The sequence below is a fragment of the Camelus ferus genome, chromosome 15, assembly GCF_009834535.1.
Source record: "Camelus ferus isolate YT-003-E chromosome 15, BCGSAC_Cfer_1.0, whole genome shotgun sequence".
Classification (NCBI taxonomy): Eukaryota; Metazoa; Chordata; class Mammalia; order Artiodactyla; family Camelidae; genus Camelus; species Camelus ferus.
In genome coordinates, this window is record NC_045710.1 from 31996386 (window position 1) to 32015607 (window position 19222).

At 45.0% G+C, this 19222-nt stretch overlaps 1 long non-coding RNA gene across 1 annotated transcript in view; it reads left to right on the plus strand.

Annotated features, from left to right (window-relative positions):
- Nucleotides 1–18433, plus strand: part of LOC116668969 — a 52612-nt gene extending 34179 nt beyond the window's left edge. Inside the window, exons 2-3 of the long non-coding RNA XR_004326298.1 lie at nt 16891–16943; nt 17779–18433. This is a non-coding gene — a long non-coding RNA (uncharacterized LOC116668969). The remainder of the gene's footprint in view (nt 1–16890; nt 16944–17778) is intronic.
- Nucleotides 18434–19222: the final 789 nt, after the last annotated feature.

Consider the following 19222-nt stretch of genomic DNA (forward strand, 5'->3'; position numbering starts at 1 on the left):
GGGCTGCTCCAAAGTTGATGGGACTGCATGGTAAATGCATAGTCTTGAGTAGCTGGGGAGGGTCACTGCTTCTGTTTGGGCCTGACTTTTTATGTGCCCCCCGCCTGCCCCCGCCAGTCACTCCCACAAACCGCAAGCCTGTTAATGGAAGATGGCCTCAAATGTCACCCAGCTGACAGTGTGCAGCTGGCAGAAACGGGCCCATTTGCCACAATAGGTCCAGCTCTCAGCTCAGATGAGCCCCGATCCCCCTCCGAACGCGTTTTCCTTTTGTGTGCTATATGTAAAACACTCCTAATGTGAGGATCCTCAGAGAGAGCTCACACTGCCCATCTAAGTGGTTTTTTTTTTTTTTTTAAAGAATCGAGCTCTTACCTTTTAAAATTACACCAGGGTGGTATTGTTCAAATATGTAAGACTGACTATTCCAGAAAGCAGCAACAACAGGATACAATGCACTAATTTTACCCCACTTTGACTTAGAAAATATAATCGGTACTTACAAAAATTGTAAATACTAAAGAATCAAGGGAATAGGATTATTCTAAAATAGGGCGCTAATACATCAAGCAAAATAGCTTTTGCCAGTCTTAACTGAGGGCCATTATCTATCAGAGAAGATACACCTCCAGCCTTGATAACATAAAGACACACAAATGACTAAAGAAGCTTGCGAATATTTCTGGGAGGAGGGGAGAGAGGAAAGAGTCCATAATGTGATAGAAACTTGGAAAACCTGAGTGATTCAACAGGGTAGATAAACAGCCTCAAGCATGACCGCATCGGGGCAAACCCTGCCAGGTTCAATGACCATAATTTCTGGGGGGGCTCCTGTCCTTCTCCTCTCTGAATTGCTGCGGCCGTCACACAACCCGGGACTTCCTCATCTACCTCTAGGTGGTTGTGTTTAATCATTGCATGTGTCTCCGCGACTAAATACAGCCCCACTTTGGGAGCGACTTCCAGCAAACCCAGCACAGCCGGGCCCACACCGTAGCCTGGAGCCTCGAGGCCTAGGCCACATTCCCCCTCTCCCCACGTCCCTGCCTGTGGTAAATGGAAAGGATTGTAGACAATCGGCCACGCAGCCCTGGTGTCTTCCTGAAGGTGTGGAGAGAGTAGTAGGAGGCATTCATTTGGGGCATCATTCCACGATGGAATGATGAGATTGTCTAAACATGAAATACTTCAGCTGGCAAGTGCTTCTAAGGTACGTCTAACATTTAGTGTTTAGAAGATATGGGTTTGATTTACAGGGACCGAAACTGGTGGGGAGTTGAGGGACAGGTGTGGGAAAAGGAGTCCCCAGTCACTTTGCCAGAAACTAGAGGCTGTTTGTGATGACCAAGCAAAGTGTGCGATATCCTTCCTCGTTGTCCCCTCCCTTCTCCTGGGCGCTCAGGCTCTACAGGCTGCCCTGTGGCCACCAGGCTCATCCTCCCGCCTCTGGGTACCAGCACACCTACGTAATTCCGAGAGCATGAGATGAAGGACCAATTCTAGTGGAAATCAGTACCCTTCATACTTTTTGTGCTTTTTACATTTTGTGTGATTCTCAGTGGAGGGGAAAAAATCAGTGGAGGAAGCTTTCGTTTCATATTATATATATATACATACAGACATATTTTTATCAGATTAGTCGTCTTATTTTTGTCCTCTATACCACATCCAGGTCATTTTTATCCATGGGCACTTGGGTACAATCCTAGGGTCTACATGTTTCCTTTTCAACAATCATACATAAAACATATTTATTGGCTCTTGATTCTAAAAGAAAACCTGAAAATCAAAATTAATATTTGCTGGCTTATATATCTTCAATATGTCATCTTTTGTAACCTGTCATTGTCAAATTTACTATTCATAAAAATATCATATTTGAAAATAATTTGGAAATTAGATTTTGCCCCTTCCCCAGATTTCTGGGTAAGCATCATCTGGCCAGAAAATAATTGTCAGTTATGACCTAAATGAGTCACTCCTAGCCAAATAATTTTAAAAGTAAAAAAAGCATTTCAGGGTAAATGTTTCATATGGAAAAAACATATGTGTATTTCGTGTGGGTGCAAGGGAATTTTAATATGTTAGATATGACCTGGTGGTGGGGGCTTCAGATTAAGATGGCCATTGTCCATGATGGTTTTAGGATGACCAATGACTGCAGTTTGGTCTCTACTAAAAATTTCTACCTTGGTTCCCATGAAAGACTTAAGTTTCCATTTACTCTGTGTGTGTGTGTGTGTGTGTGTGTGTGTGTGTGTAATAAAACTTGCCACTTTAACCATACCATTTACTTTGAAAATAAATATAAATAAATAAATATAGTACTTGTATAGCCCATATCATTATTTCGGGCACTTAATCATTCCTACTGTGAATTGTTCCTTAAATGCCTTACATGTTTATAGTCTTTTCTCTAAGATGGTAAGCTTCTTAAGGTAGAGAATAAGTAACTTCTTTTCTTTTAAGGGTTACAGGGCTAAGAACAAAGCTCAGTATTTATTGAAACTCAATAAATTCTCACCAGCTGAGTGAATGATCATGTGAGTACATGATGGAAGTCTTAATGAGATGCTTGATTCAAAGTTGTGCAGGGCCATATTGGTTTTCAAACTATTTTGTGTGTGGGAAAACCAGTGAACCTACTTTAATACAATAGAGGTACTCTGGATGAGGTGGGGGAAAGAATTCATGCCCCTTTCTGCCTCCAAGTTTCTGGAAGCCTCCCCAGCCCACTCCAGACTGAAGAGAATCTCTTCCAGGGTCAAAGAGCTCTTAAGGAATTCATATAACTCCTCCTGGAGCTCCTGCTTCTCTAAATTTCATCCGTGTCCCTGTAGTAAAGAGTTGACCACAAGTCATAAGATACTCCCTTTCCCAGAATAAACAATTCTTATCCATTTACCTTGCCCCTTGGCACTCATCCTAAAACTATTAATGGACATTTTGCCTCTTCCAGCTTCTTCCCTGGTTCTCACCATTTGTTTGTAGTTTGGGACCCATACAAGTGCACAGAGACCAAAACTGAGCCCATGACTTGAAATAGAACAGCTCGGGTCTGAATCCTAGCTCAGACACCAGCTGTGTGGCCTCAGACAAGTGACTTAACTCCTCTTGCTCTTAAGTTTCCTTCCTTTGCAAAATGGAATTGAAAATTTATAAACTCACAAGGTATGAATTAAATGAGATAATGTACTTGAAAACAGTGCACAGTAGGTGCTCAAACATGTGAATATAACTTAGTTCTTGCTTCTGGTTCTGGTTGTCCTGCTTTCCTCTGTCCCTTCGGGTTCCTTATGATTCCTGGTGAGCTCACTGTTAGCCAGTGGTTATTTCGTTAATGGCTGCATGTAGTTTTGAAAGATTTCTTTATATATTTGATCATATATTTGTTGCCTCCTCACAGATAGAATTTGAGATGGTATTTAGATTTATTTTTTCCAACAAACTCCTTGTGAATAGCTGGAAGATTGACTTGTCCGACTTGGGAACATGTTGTCCTTGCCTTGTCAATCGCTCTCCACAGAGTCTTCCTTTTCTTCTCTGTGTCAGAAGTGACATAATGGCAGATATGCATGAACTCCCTGGAGAACAATGAGAGACTTCACAGAGCTCAATTTGGGGCATCCACACGTGTTGTGGTTATAGAGTGATATTCCCGTGACACTTGCATGTGGGAAATGAACTGAGGGGAGTTTGTGGGCAGAGAAACTTACTTCCAAAAGGAACAAAACAAAAATGCCTCCAACCAGGCAGAACTGCTCAGGGGACTCTGTATATAGGATGTGCAAGGTTAGTTAACCATCTAGCCCTTATGTCTGCCATCAACCCCTTGGCCACCACTGTAGGTGATGACCCCCCAGGACAAGATCTTTTACTGAAACATCCTCTTCTTTTCGTTTTCTTTTTATTTGAGGGTGGGGGTTAATGAGTACCTCGATCCTTGAAATCTCTAGCAGCCTTCTAGTGTTCATTAATTCTTTCTTCATTCAGCGAATATGCACTGAATGACTAATGGACAAAGTAGGAAGATCCTGGTTCATCCAAATGGTCAGCCTCAGGGGTGACACATTGATCCCTTGAGCATCAGCTTTGAGGGAAACTCTTTTCCTTTCTACCTTGGTCTCATTCATTTTCTTCTTCAGATGCCATGGTGAATAATCCAACTCCAAAATCCAATTCGATTCAATTCAATTCCAAATCTTGTGTGAGTGTATCTCGTTAGGCAGAACCGAATTCAAATCCAGAACCCTTAGCTGCAAGAAAATTTCAGAAATGTAGTTTTCACCTTTCTAATCTCTCCAACCACAAAGAGAATGAATGGAGGGAGGGCTGAGTGAGCCAAACGAGATATATGGCACATCAGTGTAACCAGATCTCATGGAGAAGATGGGCTTTGAAATAGGCCTCGAAAATGTGTAAGACTTGTTTTAAAAGGGAAACTTTCTAGGAAGAAAATTCCTGGCTGGTGAAGAGGAAAAGTGAACAGGGATAATAAGAGTAGCTTACCTGGACTGGACCAGGGTAGGCATGCTAGGAAGGCATGAGGTGGATAGGAGTTTGGAAGGCTGTTGGGAAAAAACTTAACTTGATCTAATAGACAGGAGAGTAGGAGAGACATTGAAGGTGATTAAGCAAGGAAGGGAGTTTGCAGAAGGGAAGTTAATGCTACCATTCCTATTAACACAGTCAACAGATATACGTGCTAAAGGATGATCTCCTATCCTTCAATTTTTCTCCAGTTTTCAGTCTATGAATAGGTTGCCACTGTGATCATTGTGATATTATTTTGCTGGTTTAATATTTTCAAATTTTCAAAAATTTCAAAATCAGTATGCCATCCCAGGAAGTAGAGAAATGCTTTTAAATGCAGAAAGGAAATTATTTCCATCCTAGAATTCTATACTCAGGCAAACTATCAGCCAAGTATAAGTGCAGGTGAATGACACTTTCATTCATATACAAGCTCAAAAATGCCACCTTCCCCTTGTCTTACATACATTCTGCCATGAAGCATCTGGAGGAGTAAGAGGAAGAAAAGGGAAGATATTGGGTGCCAGAAACAAGGAGTCTAATGCAAGAGCAAAGCTGAGGGAAATCGATGAGATAATCATAAGAAAGATCCTAAGACAATAACTGCACCGTAGCCGAGGCAATACCCCGTCCAGTCCAGACTGAAGCAGGAGGATAGAGAACTAGGAGATGGAAGTCTCTTGGAAGAAACAAAATGGATAAAATTCCTAATATTGTAAACATATCCGGAGAAGACTTAGACAATATTTAGAGATGAATTAGTAATCAGTATATAATAAACTAAGGAAAAGAGAGAATTGTTGATGCTACCAAAAACAAGGAAAGTACAAGAAAGGAAATATAATCTTGAATACATACAGCTCCAAAGTAAATAATTATTTTCATAGTCATAGTAATGTAAAACACCAAACATTGACCAGGTCAAAAATTATGATACAACTATGTTGTGAGTGTGGGGGCAGAGAAAGTGTTGGCGGGGAGGGAGCAAGTGTGAGTGGGGTAGGGGTGCGGGGAGAGGTGTAAGAGTGCCCCAAAGTCATCTTCCTTAGTAGGAAGTTAGGGGATGGAGTCTAAAATTGGAAAACATAGCAATAACAGCATAAGCCTGTTATTTAGACAAATGGAACTAAATAATAGAAGCTACTAGAAGATTTGAAATTGCAACCTCTGGGGAATGTGAAAAGGGAGTTGAGAATGAGCCTTACAGAGTTACGTTTTTTTTACTTTGAAACTATGTACCTGTATAACTTTGATAAAAATAACGTTCTACAAGGATTTACAGTAAATGCTCGAGCTTAGTTCTCTGATCACAGTTTCCTTGTCACCAAATCCCCTCAAAGCCTCAGACCCTTCCAGCTACTAGCGACCAGCTACTGGCTGGCCATTGATATCAGAGCACAGACTGGCCCTGGCAAATGGGTGGCTTAGACTTTACTGAATTCTATGTCTGTTGCAATATCAGATGCTGTGGGACTCTCTTAAAATATTACTATTACCGATGACCTCAGGTTGTGTGCAGCCTAGGGAAGACAAAATGGTGTAAGGAAGGCCCCCAAAGTAGCAGGTCTTTGAAAGAGCTGCTTTGGTCATGGTAGGCTCTAGCCAGGGACAAAGCTACTTAAGCACATCGCAAATGTGGGAGAAACAAAGGTACAACACAATCTAAAAATTAGTTTTTGTCTATGGCTTAAAACTATGTGTTCTCTCCCTCTGGAGCAGGCTGCAAAAATAAAGGACAATTGCTCAGGGAAACCAATATATAGAACTGCTTCTGGGTGAGAAAATCAGAAAAATGCTCTAACACTTTGAGCCCTTCCCCTGGCTGTGTTCTCTATCACCGTACTTCCCTTGGGCTGCCCGGCTTTGGGAAGAAGGGGAGAGAATCATTGTTCAGGAGGGAGGGAAAGCCAATTATTCAATATATGAAGTTTAGAAAGTGTTTCATTTTTCTAAGCTCCCAGTTACTAGTGTATAAGTTCTCTGAAAAATTCTCTTCATCGTTTTCTGTGATTATTTTTTTTCCTTCTAAGCAGCACAAAGCTTTACTAGAAGGCGAGGAGAGTTCCTTGTCTGAATTACTGCCACCATGAAATAGATTGAAAAAAAATATATCATTTTATATCAACCAGTAGCATCCCAGTCCACGGAAGGGTATCTCCTAAAGCTATCAAGGTAGTATCAGAGTATTAATCATTTCTGGAACAGTGAGAGCCCCAACACCAGCCAGCACCCACAAAGGCTGCAACCCCAGGGCCAGCTGCTGCCGCCTGGGACACACAACCACTTGGGATTCAATCTCTGAGCTCTGTGACCTGGAGCATGTGCCGGCTGGCTCCTGCTATTTGCCCGGGCACAGGGGCTGAGTGGGCCCTGACCTCCCAGAGCTGGGGGATCACAAAGCCTTGGTCATTATGGCTGAGAGGGCTGGGAAAGGCATAGGATTGCCACAAACACACCCACACACATGTGAGTGTGTGCTAAACATACATAATCAGATATTCCTCATTGTGGACGCACACTTAAATAATCCAGGCTGGCCCCACATGAAGCTGTACAACATCGCGGGTAAGAGCACCGCTTAAGAAGGAGACTGGATTCAGCATTCAGCTGTCAGTTACTTAACTTCTCTAAACCTCTGTTTTCTTATCAGTAAAATGGGGATAATCAAAGCACCCACCTTGGAGGGTTTTATAAGGATTAAATGAAGCCACATGTAAAGAGCTCTAGCCCAGTGCCTTGCATATGAAAAAATTTCCATCAGTGCTAGGTACTGTTATCAATAATAAAAAAATTGAAACTTACGCATAGGTACATTTAGTTAGTACTGGATAAATGTTTGTATTGAGAGTAATAACCATTGTGGACCCAAGAATTCTTCCCTTCTGTAGGAAAGAGTCTTCCTAAAACCTGGGAGAAGGGGGCTCCTGGTGTATCTAAGTATCTATTTTCAGACCACTAAGGATCTGATGGGAAAGTGGAGTTGTGAGGTACAGAGGAGTTCCGTAAGACATTAAATAGATGAAGTCTGAGAAAGTAGAGTGTAACTGGATGGAGATGTAGGGCTTGCTTTGTAAAACTTCCAGCACCCAGAGCACGTCGGGGAGCTCAGCGAGACGGACCACAGGAGCACTGTGCATCCGACTTTCTGTGCTTTCCGCCTGAAGGCAACTTGCTCCTGTGAATAGCAGTTTGGCAGCAAATAAGCATTCTAATGGGTCCTGTAGGTGGCTTTGATAAAGCCTCCTTTTGTTGTGAGGTTGGTGCCCTTCCTGGGTGGAGGGGACTGCCTTTATCCCTAACCCTGAAGGAGAAATGGTCCACAGACCTGAGTATCTAATGGGCTGTCTGCACTCCACACTTCCTGCCTCCCACTAGCCCCAGGGAAGATTCTGGGATGACCCTCCAGAGTTCCTCCAGAGCTCATGCCATGGTTCCCTGGAGCTGGACCCCCTCAGCTAACCACCGCATGCTGCGTGGCTGGGGCCCGGGGGCCAGTGGTGGAGGGTGAGAGATTTTCTTTTTGGTGCCAGCCAAGAAAATGGCCTTTAAAGAGCCTGGCAGTCCCTGGGAGAAGGAGGTGGTTATTTGCCAACATGCTGTGTTTATGTGCTTCCTGACCAAGCCCTTCTTATCTCATGTAGTCTTTGGGTCGCAGCACCCCACACTCTGTAGGGTGAGTGTTACTGTCCCCATTTCACATGGGAGGAGATTAGGGTTATGTGATGTAAGGCGACAGACTCATTAGGTTGTGTCATCTCTTGGCCTCTTGCCCACAGGTTTTTCTGGTCCCACCTCATGGGACCCAGGTATAAAACTAGTCCCTTCTCCATCAAAGGCACCTCTGGCAAGTCAGGGCTGGGATTGTAAAGGGAATTCACACATAGTTCCTGCCATCAGGAAGTTTATAATCCACCTGGTAAAACAAAACACACACATGCTAACGCGTAACTGAAAAATATTACTCAGAAAATAATTTGAGGGTCTCAGATAAATGGTGTGAATGGTATGTGTGTGACAGGGTAGGCAGCAGAGGCAGCTGTCCTTGAAAGCGTTATGTCCTAAATGATGCAAAGCACGTCAGGTCTGAAAGAGGGTCGGACCTGGGCAGGGCAGAGTGCCAAGGGGGCTGCGTGGGGCCCAGGAGGGGTCCAGCTTCAGGAAGCAGAGCAGTTTGAACTGGGCTCTGAAGAACAGACGAGTGGAGAGAAGCTTCCAGGCGGGAAGAAGACAAGCTTGTGTGGTTCCTTTCAGCAGACAGTGGACCTTCCAGAACTGGAAGGTTCTTGTGTGGGTGAAGGGGATGACAGTGAGGAAAAGTCATCAGGACGGGACTGTAGAGGGCCCGCGGGGTGGGCGGGCAGCTGTGACGGTTGACTGTCCTACAGGCAGTGAGACGGGTCTCTGAAATGTCCCAGAAAGGGCGTGAAGTAGGTGCAACGCTCAGAGGGTGATGGGGGCAAGGAGTCCAGGTGGCTGCAGGCCGTCCCAGGTAGGAGTTGATGAGCCAAGATGGAGAGGTGAGTTTACCCTGAGTGATGAGGAGCAGGGCTTTGGGGTCAGATGGACCTGGATGGCGACCCTGGGTGTGATCCTGGGCCAATTACTTTACCTCCCTGGACTTCAGAAATAGTACTCAAATATGTAGATGAAAATGTAAATAATAGCGGTACCTGTCTCCTGGCAGAAAGTTTAAAAAGGATTCAGAAGTGCTCAGGGCCGTGCCTGGCGTACAGGAGCTATCACACAATAACAACTACTACTACTGTTGCTATTATTATTTCGGTTAGTGTAGGGCCAAAGGGAGGGAGGGGTTAATGACAGGAGACTCCGGTCTAGGAACCTGAAAGGAGGAGAGGTGTGGACCCAGAAGGATGGCAGCCTCAATAGGCCTCTGGGGTCAGATGCTCCACAGTCTGGAGCCCGGGGTGGGGTGGGGTGGGGTGGGGTGGTCTGCCTCGGCAGAGTAGAAGCCCCTCCCTCCTTTCTTCTCTTTTCTGTCCTACCTGCCTCCAGCTTCTAGAAATCAGACTTCATTCTCAGAAGGAATGAGCATGAGGCTCCTTGGTGGGGATCTAATGCTACAGGGAAAGACTTCCCCCTTTCTTATTCTGTCTCCCATACACGGCTGGGGGGCAGGCAGGGAGAGATGGGGGCGATGGGACCTAGAAATTCAGAGCCAAGGCAGCCCCTCGGCCCGCAGCGCGGCGCTCAGAGGCAGCTGGAGCGCCAGGCAAGGGCTTTCCCTGTGAGAATCAGTTTCAAATATGAGGTTGATTTTATTTTCCCCCGTTGCAATTAACTGAGAAAAATATTTCAAAGCTGTATAATTAAAGGCCGGCGTTTTATTAGGGTTTAAAATAGTCGCTATGAAATTTGCTCCTGCCACTGGTAATTACAACGTACATCTTAATATCCCCCTGCTTGCCAGCCACGAGATAACAGCGCTGTGTGTGCTGCATTTGGCTCTGCAGAGAAGGTAAAATCCTTATCTTATCTCCATCTGCACACAACAACCAGCCTCTCTTCCAATTCAACCCTAATCTTCTTAGTAAATAATACTGATATTTTTCACCATAACAAAATGGAGCTGGTGCCAGATTCTCACTGATAACACCTCTCGTTTACACACCATCCTCTGTCAAAATCGGCCCGATTTTTCATAATCTCTTTAACTTATCAAAAAATATACTTTTTACATTTGGCCATAGTAAGTTCTTTTCTACCAAATAATAATATTATAAATAAATCCCTTTGCCTACAGCTGACTCATTGCAAAGACACTCGGCCTCCTCATTTTCTTCATGAATGGGAAATTGTTCTGCCCTTCAGTCTTCCTCTAACTTTGGGGTCCACACCAAGCAAATTGTTCCCAGGCAGGCCCGGAGCCATCTTTGTATCTCACAGAGGGTCAGCTGGGTCCAGGATGTGCAGGCTTGTTCTTTATTTTCGTTGTCCTGGGTGGTAGACTTCCCCTACCTCCTCCTCCATCCACCTTCAGCTCGGTCTGCCCAGGGAAAATGCCGCGATTTCAGGTAAACCCTGGCAGACTCTTCCCCATCCGGCAGACCACCCGCCCACCCATACACACTGGGACAGGCCTCTGCTTAGAGCCCCTTGTCAGCAGCTACTGGGGCCCAACTGCCTTCTCCTGCTGCCTTTCAGTGTGAGTCTCAGATTGTCACACACCAGGGAAGGCAAAACCGAGACATGTTCATCACTCAGCAGGCATTTATGGAGCACTTATTGTTTGCCTATTCCAGGCTTAGCCCAACAGGGATTCCAGAGATGGGAAAGCACAGTTTCAGCCTGCCAGAAGCCCACCACGTCTGCAGGAATCTCTCTCCAGGCATGAAGAAAACTTCCAACGGGGAGGAGGATTGACATTTAAGAAATGTAAGATGTTACAGGAAAAATAGGATTGGGGCAAGGAGGTTGAGCCCTTGGAAGGCTTTCAAATATTTGTGTAATCACTAAGATAAAGCAGAAAGATGAAGATAGCAACAAAGACACTATCAATAACATTTCCCACCAGGCAAATTAATTGGCATTGGACTGGGAGATTCCAGTTCTCATTTCCAATTTCCTTGTTCACTAGAAACTTTCTGTGATTTCCCTCTCCTGCAGTTTCCATAACATGCTCGTAAATTTGCTTTGCCTTGTTGCAGATAATGTACACCTAAGAGGGGTTTTATTTTCTGTCTGCTCTCCTTCCAAACGCCCGATAATTTTTCATTCTATGATGTCCCCATCGTGGGCAGCTGCCTCCTATCTCCAGCGTCTTGATTCCCTGGGGTGAGGGTCTCCTCTTTCCCCCAAGACCCCAATGAATCCAGAAGCTTGAGACAGCAAAGGCTGGGGTGCTCTGTGTTTAGGCATTTCTCAGGCCCATGTGGCTCTTAAATACACAGGGTTGTGGGACGTGGGCTCTGTCCCTGGCACATGTCCTGCCAAAGCATGTGGCACCAGCCCCTCTATCCCATGTGCCTCTTGTCCTCAAGCCTTTGTTCTGTTTGCTCTCCTTATCTTCCTTTATCTTTTCCAAGGTGGTGTTGAAAACTCTTTCGTTTTTTATTCTCCTCCATCTGCCTCACATGCCCTTCTTACTTCTGATAGCCAGTTGCCTCATCATCTAGGAGGCAGGAGGGTATCATTATTAAGAATCAGAATTAGACAGAGCTGTGCTTGCATCCTAGCTCTGCCACTGGCCTGCTGTGTGACTTTGGGCAAATTGCTTAACCCCTCTGGTCCTCAGTTTCCTTATCTCTAAAATGGACATAATAATAAACCTATCTCATGGGACCAATGTAAGGTATTTTATAATCTGATTTTAAAATCTGCTTATGTACCTGGATCAATAAAGGCTCAATAAGTGATAGTTATGATTAATAATAATATTAATTGGAACGCAAAGAAAGGAGTTATCGATGTCAATATCATTGGCTGGGAATCTATCCAGAGCCATGGAAGGTCATGACAGCAGCTCACAGAAGGCCAGGCAAGTTCTTTAAAGAGGCCTCTCAGCATTATGATCCGGAGACACCTTCAAAAACTCAGTGTTTGCTAGGCCCACGGACTTCTTGGTAACAGCACAAAGGGCACAGACGGTACAATAAATGACTTCGAGTCCTGGTTAATAATAAATAATAAGGACCCCAAAATGTGCAAAATTCATTTTTCAAAGTAAAATTCTTCCTGATCATTCCAAGAGGCCAGTTTAATCCAAATTTCATCTAGTGAGTTCTCCAAGATCTCAGGGTTGCTATTGACATGCCCCTAGTGAGGAATTTTTGTACAAAAACAACTAAATAGAGATGGATCTTGGTGCCAGACCTGTCCCCCTCTCCGTCCTTGAGGGACAGTCATCCTGCAGTGTGGCCACCCTGCTGGTTCCATGTCTGCAGCCTCTCCAGCGGCTCCTCCGAGGTTCTCTCCTCTTCCTCGTCACACCCACGCCGTTGAAGCAGAAGGTACTCTGTGTCGGTCACTCCCTAGCAGTTGTTTGGACTTGTATATTATATATTCACTGTGCCCCAGGCACTTATGCTGGACTCTATGTATTATCTCACTTAATCTTCCAACAGTCCCGCTGGGCAGGTATTCTCTGGGCCCCTACCATTACCAGGCTTGCCCCTCCAAGTTGACACAACCCTCCACTGGTCCCTGGTGTTCTTTCTCCACCTTAGAAGGCCCTGCCACATCCCATGAACTGGAGAAAAGACTTTCAGACCTTTCCCAACCCTCACGGCCTCGCCCTCCCTGACCTCTAGTCACTATGGCATAGTTATTTCATTGGACAATGTGTATTGTGCTTTTTTTCCAGCAAGATTCTTTTTTTTATTTTTTATTTTTAGAGGTGGGGATAATTAAGTTCATTCATTCATTCATTTATTATTATTATTATTTTTAATGGAGGTACTGGGGATTGAACCCAGGACCTCGTGCATGCTAAGCACACGCTCTACCACTGAGCTGTACCCAGCCCCTCCAGCAAGATTCTGAGTCTTGTTCAGGCACAGATCACACCACAGAAGCATGGATGTCCAGGGCTAGAAGTTGTGTTAGACATCTTTTCATCCAACACCTCATTTTACAGATGAGGAAACAGAAGTCTGTAGAGGTGTAATACATCTTGTTTTGCATTCTCTGTGACTTCCTGCACTGGGTGGGGCAGGGGTACATAGTAAATGCTCAATAAATACCAAGGCCTTCTGTTTGGATCCAGCATTGCTGCAATATTTACTATGAGACCTTTGGTGCAAGCCTCTCTAACACTTGTTTTAATGGACTATGTTCATAACATATACAACATACAGGTATCCCACTTTAAGAGAATCTAATATGCCCAAACTGACATGAATTATTCATTCTAAAAAGCAGGGCTCCTTTAAATAGCTGCTGTATCTATGAGAGGATTGGATTTTAACACTGACTTTAGACGGACATTTTCAGCCATGGGACAATCGCAGAGAAGAAGGCTCTCGTGTGCTTCACCTACTTTACAAATGAAGTGGGTCTCTGAAGGAGCGATAGTCCAACAGATTTGCCCCTGAATCTGAACCTTGGTTAAGGAGTCATCACCAGACTCAGGCTGGCTGGATCAATGGGCAGATGTGGATATGTAGATCTGGCAGCTCTAGGAAGCCAGATCTCCAGGTGAAAAGGTGGGAGGTGGGAGGTGGGAGGTGGCCAAGTCAGCATCTCGGCCCACTCAGCTGGGTGCAGCCGGCCCCGCCACCACCATCATTCTCAGACAGTGCACAGCAGTCACGGCTCAGGCCCCAAATGCTACCCACTCCTTCCCTGCCCTGCCATCTGTCATCCCAGTCTCTCCTCCTGACATGTCCTCATCCCTCCATAGTCCCTCTCCCTGCCTATGTAAAGATGAACGGGAGAAGGGAAATAGCCAAGTAACAGTGTTAAAAATAGGTTTTCTATTATCTGGGCGGTTCTTTGATGTTCCATCCAAAAAAAGACCCTGGCCCTTTAAGAAGTCAGGCTACAAAGGTTGGAAGCTCTTGCAAACAAGGCTAGAGCAATTCTGAGAAGATTAATTAGAAGTAAACTGCTGACACAGGGACATTAAGTGCCTCTATGAATTCTCTGCCCTTCTCAATTATCCACCCTGGAAGAAAGCCTGTTCTACTGCGCCCAAGTTCCCATAAATAGAGTCCACCGTTGACCTGATTGCTGGAGTCCACGGCTAAGCATGAGGCCTGAGGAATAAATCTGCCCTCAGGGGCCTCCCAACCCTTGCCAGAGACTGCAAGTGACCCGGTATCCTTTAGGATCTGAAACAGAGAAGTTCTTATGTGAAATCTGCCTTCACTGCTCAGCCCCCATTACCCTCTGCTCGCCTCCCCACTCTGTGGACCTCTCAACACCTCAAATTTAGTCTGTACTTGAGTGTTTTGCACTCACTGCCGTGTTGTTCCGTCATGATTCCCTACTGTTTCATTTGGTTATATTTTATTTACTCAATTATTTCATAAGCCTAATAATAATAATAGCAAACCTTTAGTAAGTGACTGTTATGGGCCAGACACTGTGCTTAACACTTGGCATACATAATCTCACTTAATCCTCAAATGACCCTGAAGGTTAAGTATTATATTCCCATTTTACATATGAGGAAACTGAGGCTCAGCGAAGGTAAACACTGTCTGACTATTTACTACACTACACTACCCTTTCATCCCTCTGCATGATCCAGGGGCAAGCTCTTCCCTTCCCTCCCCATTGGGGCTCCACACATCACACCTATTGGGCAAATGCCACACCCCAGTGTCTCCCCCATCTGCCAGGCTTGGAGCTCAGGTTCACAGATGCTGAGATGTGTCTTCTCATGGATGGACTGTGGAACACAGACCCTCTGCACCCCTCTGCCCTACTCCGCTGCTTGGTCTGTCTGGCTGCTTGTACCAGGGTGGTGAGGATTATTGGGTGATGAGACAAGGGCTCAGACATCTGGAAGGCAGTATCTGCTTACACCTTCCAGAATGCGAGACTTTAAAGTGGCCACAGTGGTTGATGTTTGCTCTGCAGCAGCTGGGGCAGCCCAGTTGGAATGTTGGTGAGGGTGCAGGAGGCTCTCAGAGTCAAGGGCAGACCCTCCCTGCCAAGTATAGACCTGCCCTGCACGTGGCAGCCTTAATTGGACCCTCGTTTATTATTGTAATGAGGATCCCTTTTCTAATGTGTTTTTTCCTAGCCCTCGTGTGGCTGAACTGTTATTTTTCTCACTTGACTTTTTTTTTTTTTTTTGCCTATGAAATGTTTTGGATAAATATGCAGCTGAAATGGCTTGTTACTGACTGTGTACATTTTTAGTTGAATGAAAAGTAAAGAAATACAGAATTTCGCATATGAAATATTCTGTTAATGTTATATAATTTGGCTGCAGAGTATCATTTGGCTTTTATGAAAGGGTTTGGTGAAACCCTCAGGAATAGCAGATGGCTAACATGCAGTAATTATCGGTTACTGAATATCACTTATATCATACTGATCTATTCATACAAGTATAACCACATTAAATGTATAATTTTTTTTAAAGACAATATGTAATGTGATTGCTGAAAACAATGGCAGGACTTTACATAAAATGGAAGGGGTCAGTGATCCTAGGGGCCCTGTTTGGGCTGTCGGGCCCCCCTCCCCATCGTGCGTTGCCCTCTGCTCTGGATTTTTCCAGGGAGCTGGGCTCTGCCGGCACACAGCTGGTCAGGGCAGGACTGCGAGGAGGGATGTCGTGTGGAGGTCAGCACTTGAGCAGATGTTTCGAATTCTCGGTTTGGAAGCTGATGTTTAGGACCAGGAGCGACTGCCAGTCTCAGCATAATTTCTCTTTGGCTGTGAGTCAGTGAGGATTTGGGGACCCCAGAATGGAACCCAAGTTGGTCCAACAGTGAAGCGCTCTACAGGCTAGGAATCCCATGACAACTCCCCTGGAAGCTCACAGACATCCCCAGTCCCCTGCCCCTTCCCTGTCACTCTGTTTCCAGAGAATGAAGACCCAGTCCAGGTAGCTCAAGTAACTGCCCTATGGGGAAAGTCAAAATTCTTTAACAGCAAGTGCCTAGTCAATGGTGGCTGCCTCACTGACACACTTCAAAGCTAACTCAGTGCCTGCTGGCTTAGGATTAGGCTGGCAAATAGGTTTCAACTCCTGGTCCAATTCTGATCAATCAGTTGTGGCTTGTTGGAGCACCTTCTTGAGGGATCTGAAGGAATCTGAAGAGTCCCCATCTGAGAAGAGGGGTCCTGTCATCAACTAGTGATGTCTGCCATGGACAAGGGCAGAGGGCAGAGCAAGAGTTTGTTGCACATTTGATAATCCAGCTTGCTCTAGACTGAACATGTCTCCCTGAACTTCATACGCTGAAGCCTAACCTTCATTGTAATGGTATTTGGACATGGGGCCTTTGGGGGGTGATTAGGTCATGAGGGTGGAGCCCTCGTGAATGGGATTAATGCCCTTATAAAAGAGACCCCAGAGAGCTCCCTCACCCCTTCTACCACGTGAGAACACAGAGAGAAGATGGCCATCTGTGAACCGGGAAGCCCTCAGCAGACACCCTGTGCTAGCACCTTGATCTTGGACTTCAGAACTGTGGGAAATAAATTTCTGTCCTTTAGAAGCTACCCGGTCTATGGTATTTTGTTATATCAGCCAAACACAGCTCTGCTTAGCCGTAGGTGTAACCCCATCATCACCTCCTCAGGGAAGCCTGCCCTGACTTTTCAGCAACACAGCACAGGGCCTGAGAACACAGGCCCACCACTGGCGTCTGAATTCCGACCCTGCTACTTACCAACTTTGTGACCTTGAGCAAATCTTTCAACTTCTTTTTCCTGCAGTTTCCTCATCTGCAAAATGGGACCAATCCTAGCACTCCCCTCAGAGGATGACTGTGAGTATTAAATGAGCTGAGGGATAAATTAGGGATTGGGGATTAACAGATACACATTACTATATATAAAATAGATAAACAACAAGGCCCTACTGTACAGCACAGGGAACTATATTCGATTTCTTTTAATGAGCTGTAATGGAAAAGAATCTGGGGGAAAAAATGTATATAGTTGTATAACTGAGGAGCTTTGCTGTACACCTGAAACTAACACTGTAAATCAACTACACTTCAATTTAAAAAAATTTTTTAAAAGAGCTGACACACTGATATTACCTACTATCTCCTGATCGTCCTCATCCAGTTAGAGTTTACATTTGCGGGGAGGTATTCAGTTAGCATCTGCTTCTCCTCACTACTGTGTGCCCAGGAAATGGGAACGGATGCCCTCCTGGGCTGAATGACTCATCCCACATGAGAAAGAACTGATGGCTCTGAGGACACTGAGCTCTCCTCCTGGTTATTTTCTCCTATGACTTACAGTCGTTCCAACATTGCTGCAAAAGAAAGAGAGAGATGGTGGGGGAGAGGCTGCAGGGAAGACAAAAAGAAGGGGGAACAATTTGGAGAGGCGAGAGAAAAAACTAAGGGCAAAGGGGGAGGGACAGGAGAAAATAGAGGGAGACCACCTTTTAAAATGTGGGAAACAGGAAAGATAAGAAAGTTGAATAAACAAGTGAGGAGAGGAGGGAAGGAGTGGAAGGAAAGTCCAAACTCTGAAGGAGGTGAACATGTTGGAGGACAGGGGTATCAGTCCAGGGAATGAGGCAACTGGGAGCCCCAGGATGTCTGAGAGCCCTGGACCCTGGGACAGGTTCTTTGTGTTTGTTGGCAGGTGGAGGAGGGGACCCGCTCCCAGGCTGAGAGCATGAACTCTGGACATGGCTGTCTTAGTGTGAATCCTGACCTCCCCCCTTCCACATACTGCCTGGATAACCTTGAGCAAGCCGCTTATCTGGACTCTGGTTTCCTCACCTGTAAAACTGTGATAGAGAGGACCTATTTCACAGCATCATTGTACAGTCTGCCTGCCTTCTGCATCTGTGGGTTCCATCAACCATGGACCATGTACTGTGTTTAGAATCTGCAGTTGGTGTAATCCACGGATGTGGAACCGCGGATACGGAGGATCGGCTGACTCTGGGACTTGAGCATCCACGGATTTTGGTATTCATGGCAGGTCCTGGAATCAACTCCCTGTGGATTCAGAGGGACAATCATAGTACTGAAATAACCCATGTAAAATGGTTTAAGTTGTCAGCACACCATAAACTCTCAATGACTAATAACAGTAAGAATTGTTATTATTAGAAAATGCCCTTTCCATATTAATTTTAAAGAAATCTTGTTTGTATCTTCAAAAATACTGTTTGGAAATGCATTAACTGTGTATGTCAATTTGAGATGATTTGTCATCAGATGTGTGTTGTGTCCTTCAATCAATGAATATGGTGTGTTTGCCTGACAGCTGAATGTCACTGGCATGTGTTTCTCTAAGACGACCTAAATAAAAGGTCATTTTTCATTTCTTTCATTACCAAAAAGAAAAAAAGAAAAAGAAAATGCTAAGTGGACCTCAGAGTCTCTCATGCAGCCTCCCTGCGCTATGGTTTTCCATGCCCGAAGCTCAGGAGTACGAAGCTTGCAGCACCAGAAGTTAACTCACTTCAGCACCCTTTTATGGAGCATCCCTCTGTTTCAAGCTCTGTGCTGGGGATACAGAAAAGGCCCCAGAAGCCACTTGGGGCCCTAGATAGGTACTGAAGCCCATTCTTAATACAACCTCACTGGTAAGTTGGGCTTTCTCACTCCCAGCACAAGTCTCCACCACTAGAGTGGGAGGAGAAGGTCAGAGGCTGTGAACTGAGTGAGACAGAGGGAAGCCAAGGGGAAGGTGGAAAGGGGTGCACGATTCCAACAATCAGATTCCAGCTCCAGCCCCAAATGCTGGGAGACCTTGAGTCTGTTGACTTCCCTGAGCCCCGGCTTTGCACATTTTTCCAGCTGGGGAAATAATGCCTGCTGTAACCTATTTGTAGGATTACAAGAAAGTGGAGACCACTCAAATGCCCAGAGTTTTTTAATATGGGTTTTTTTTTTAGCTTTATTGAGGTGTAACTGACAAATAACATTGTAAGCTATTTGAAGTGTACAATGTGGTGATTTGATATTCATATGGATTCCCCACATTGAGTGAATTAACACACCCATCATCTCACATGTTTACCTTTTTTTTTTTTTTTTGGTGAGAACATTTAAGCTCTACCTTCTTAGCAAAT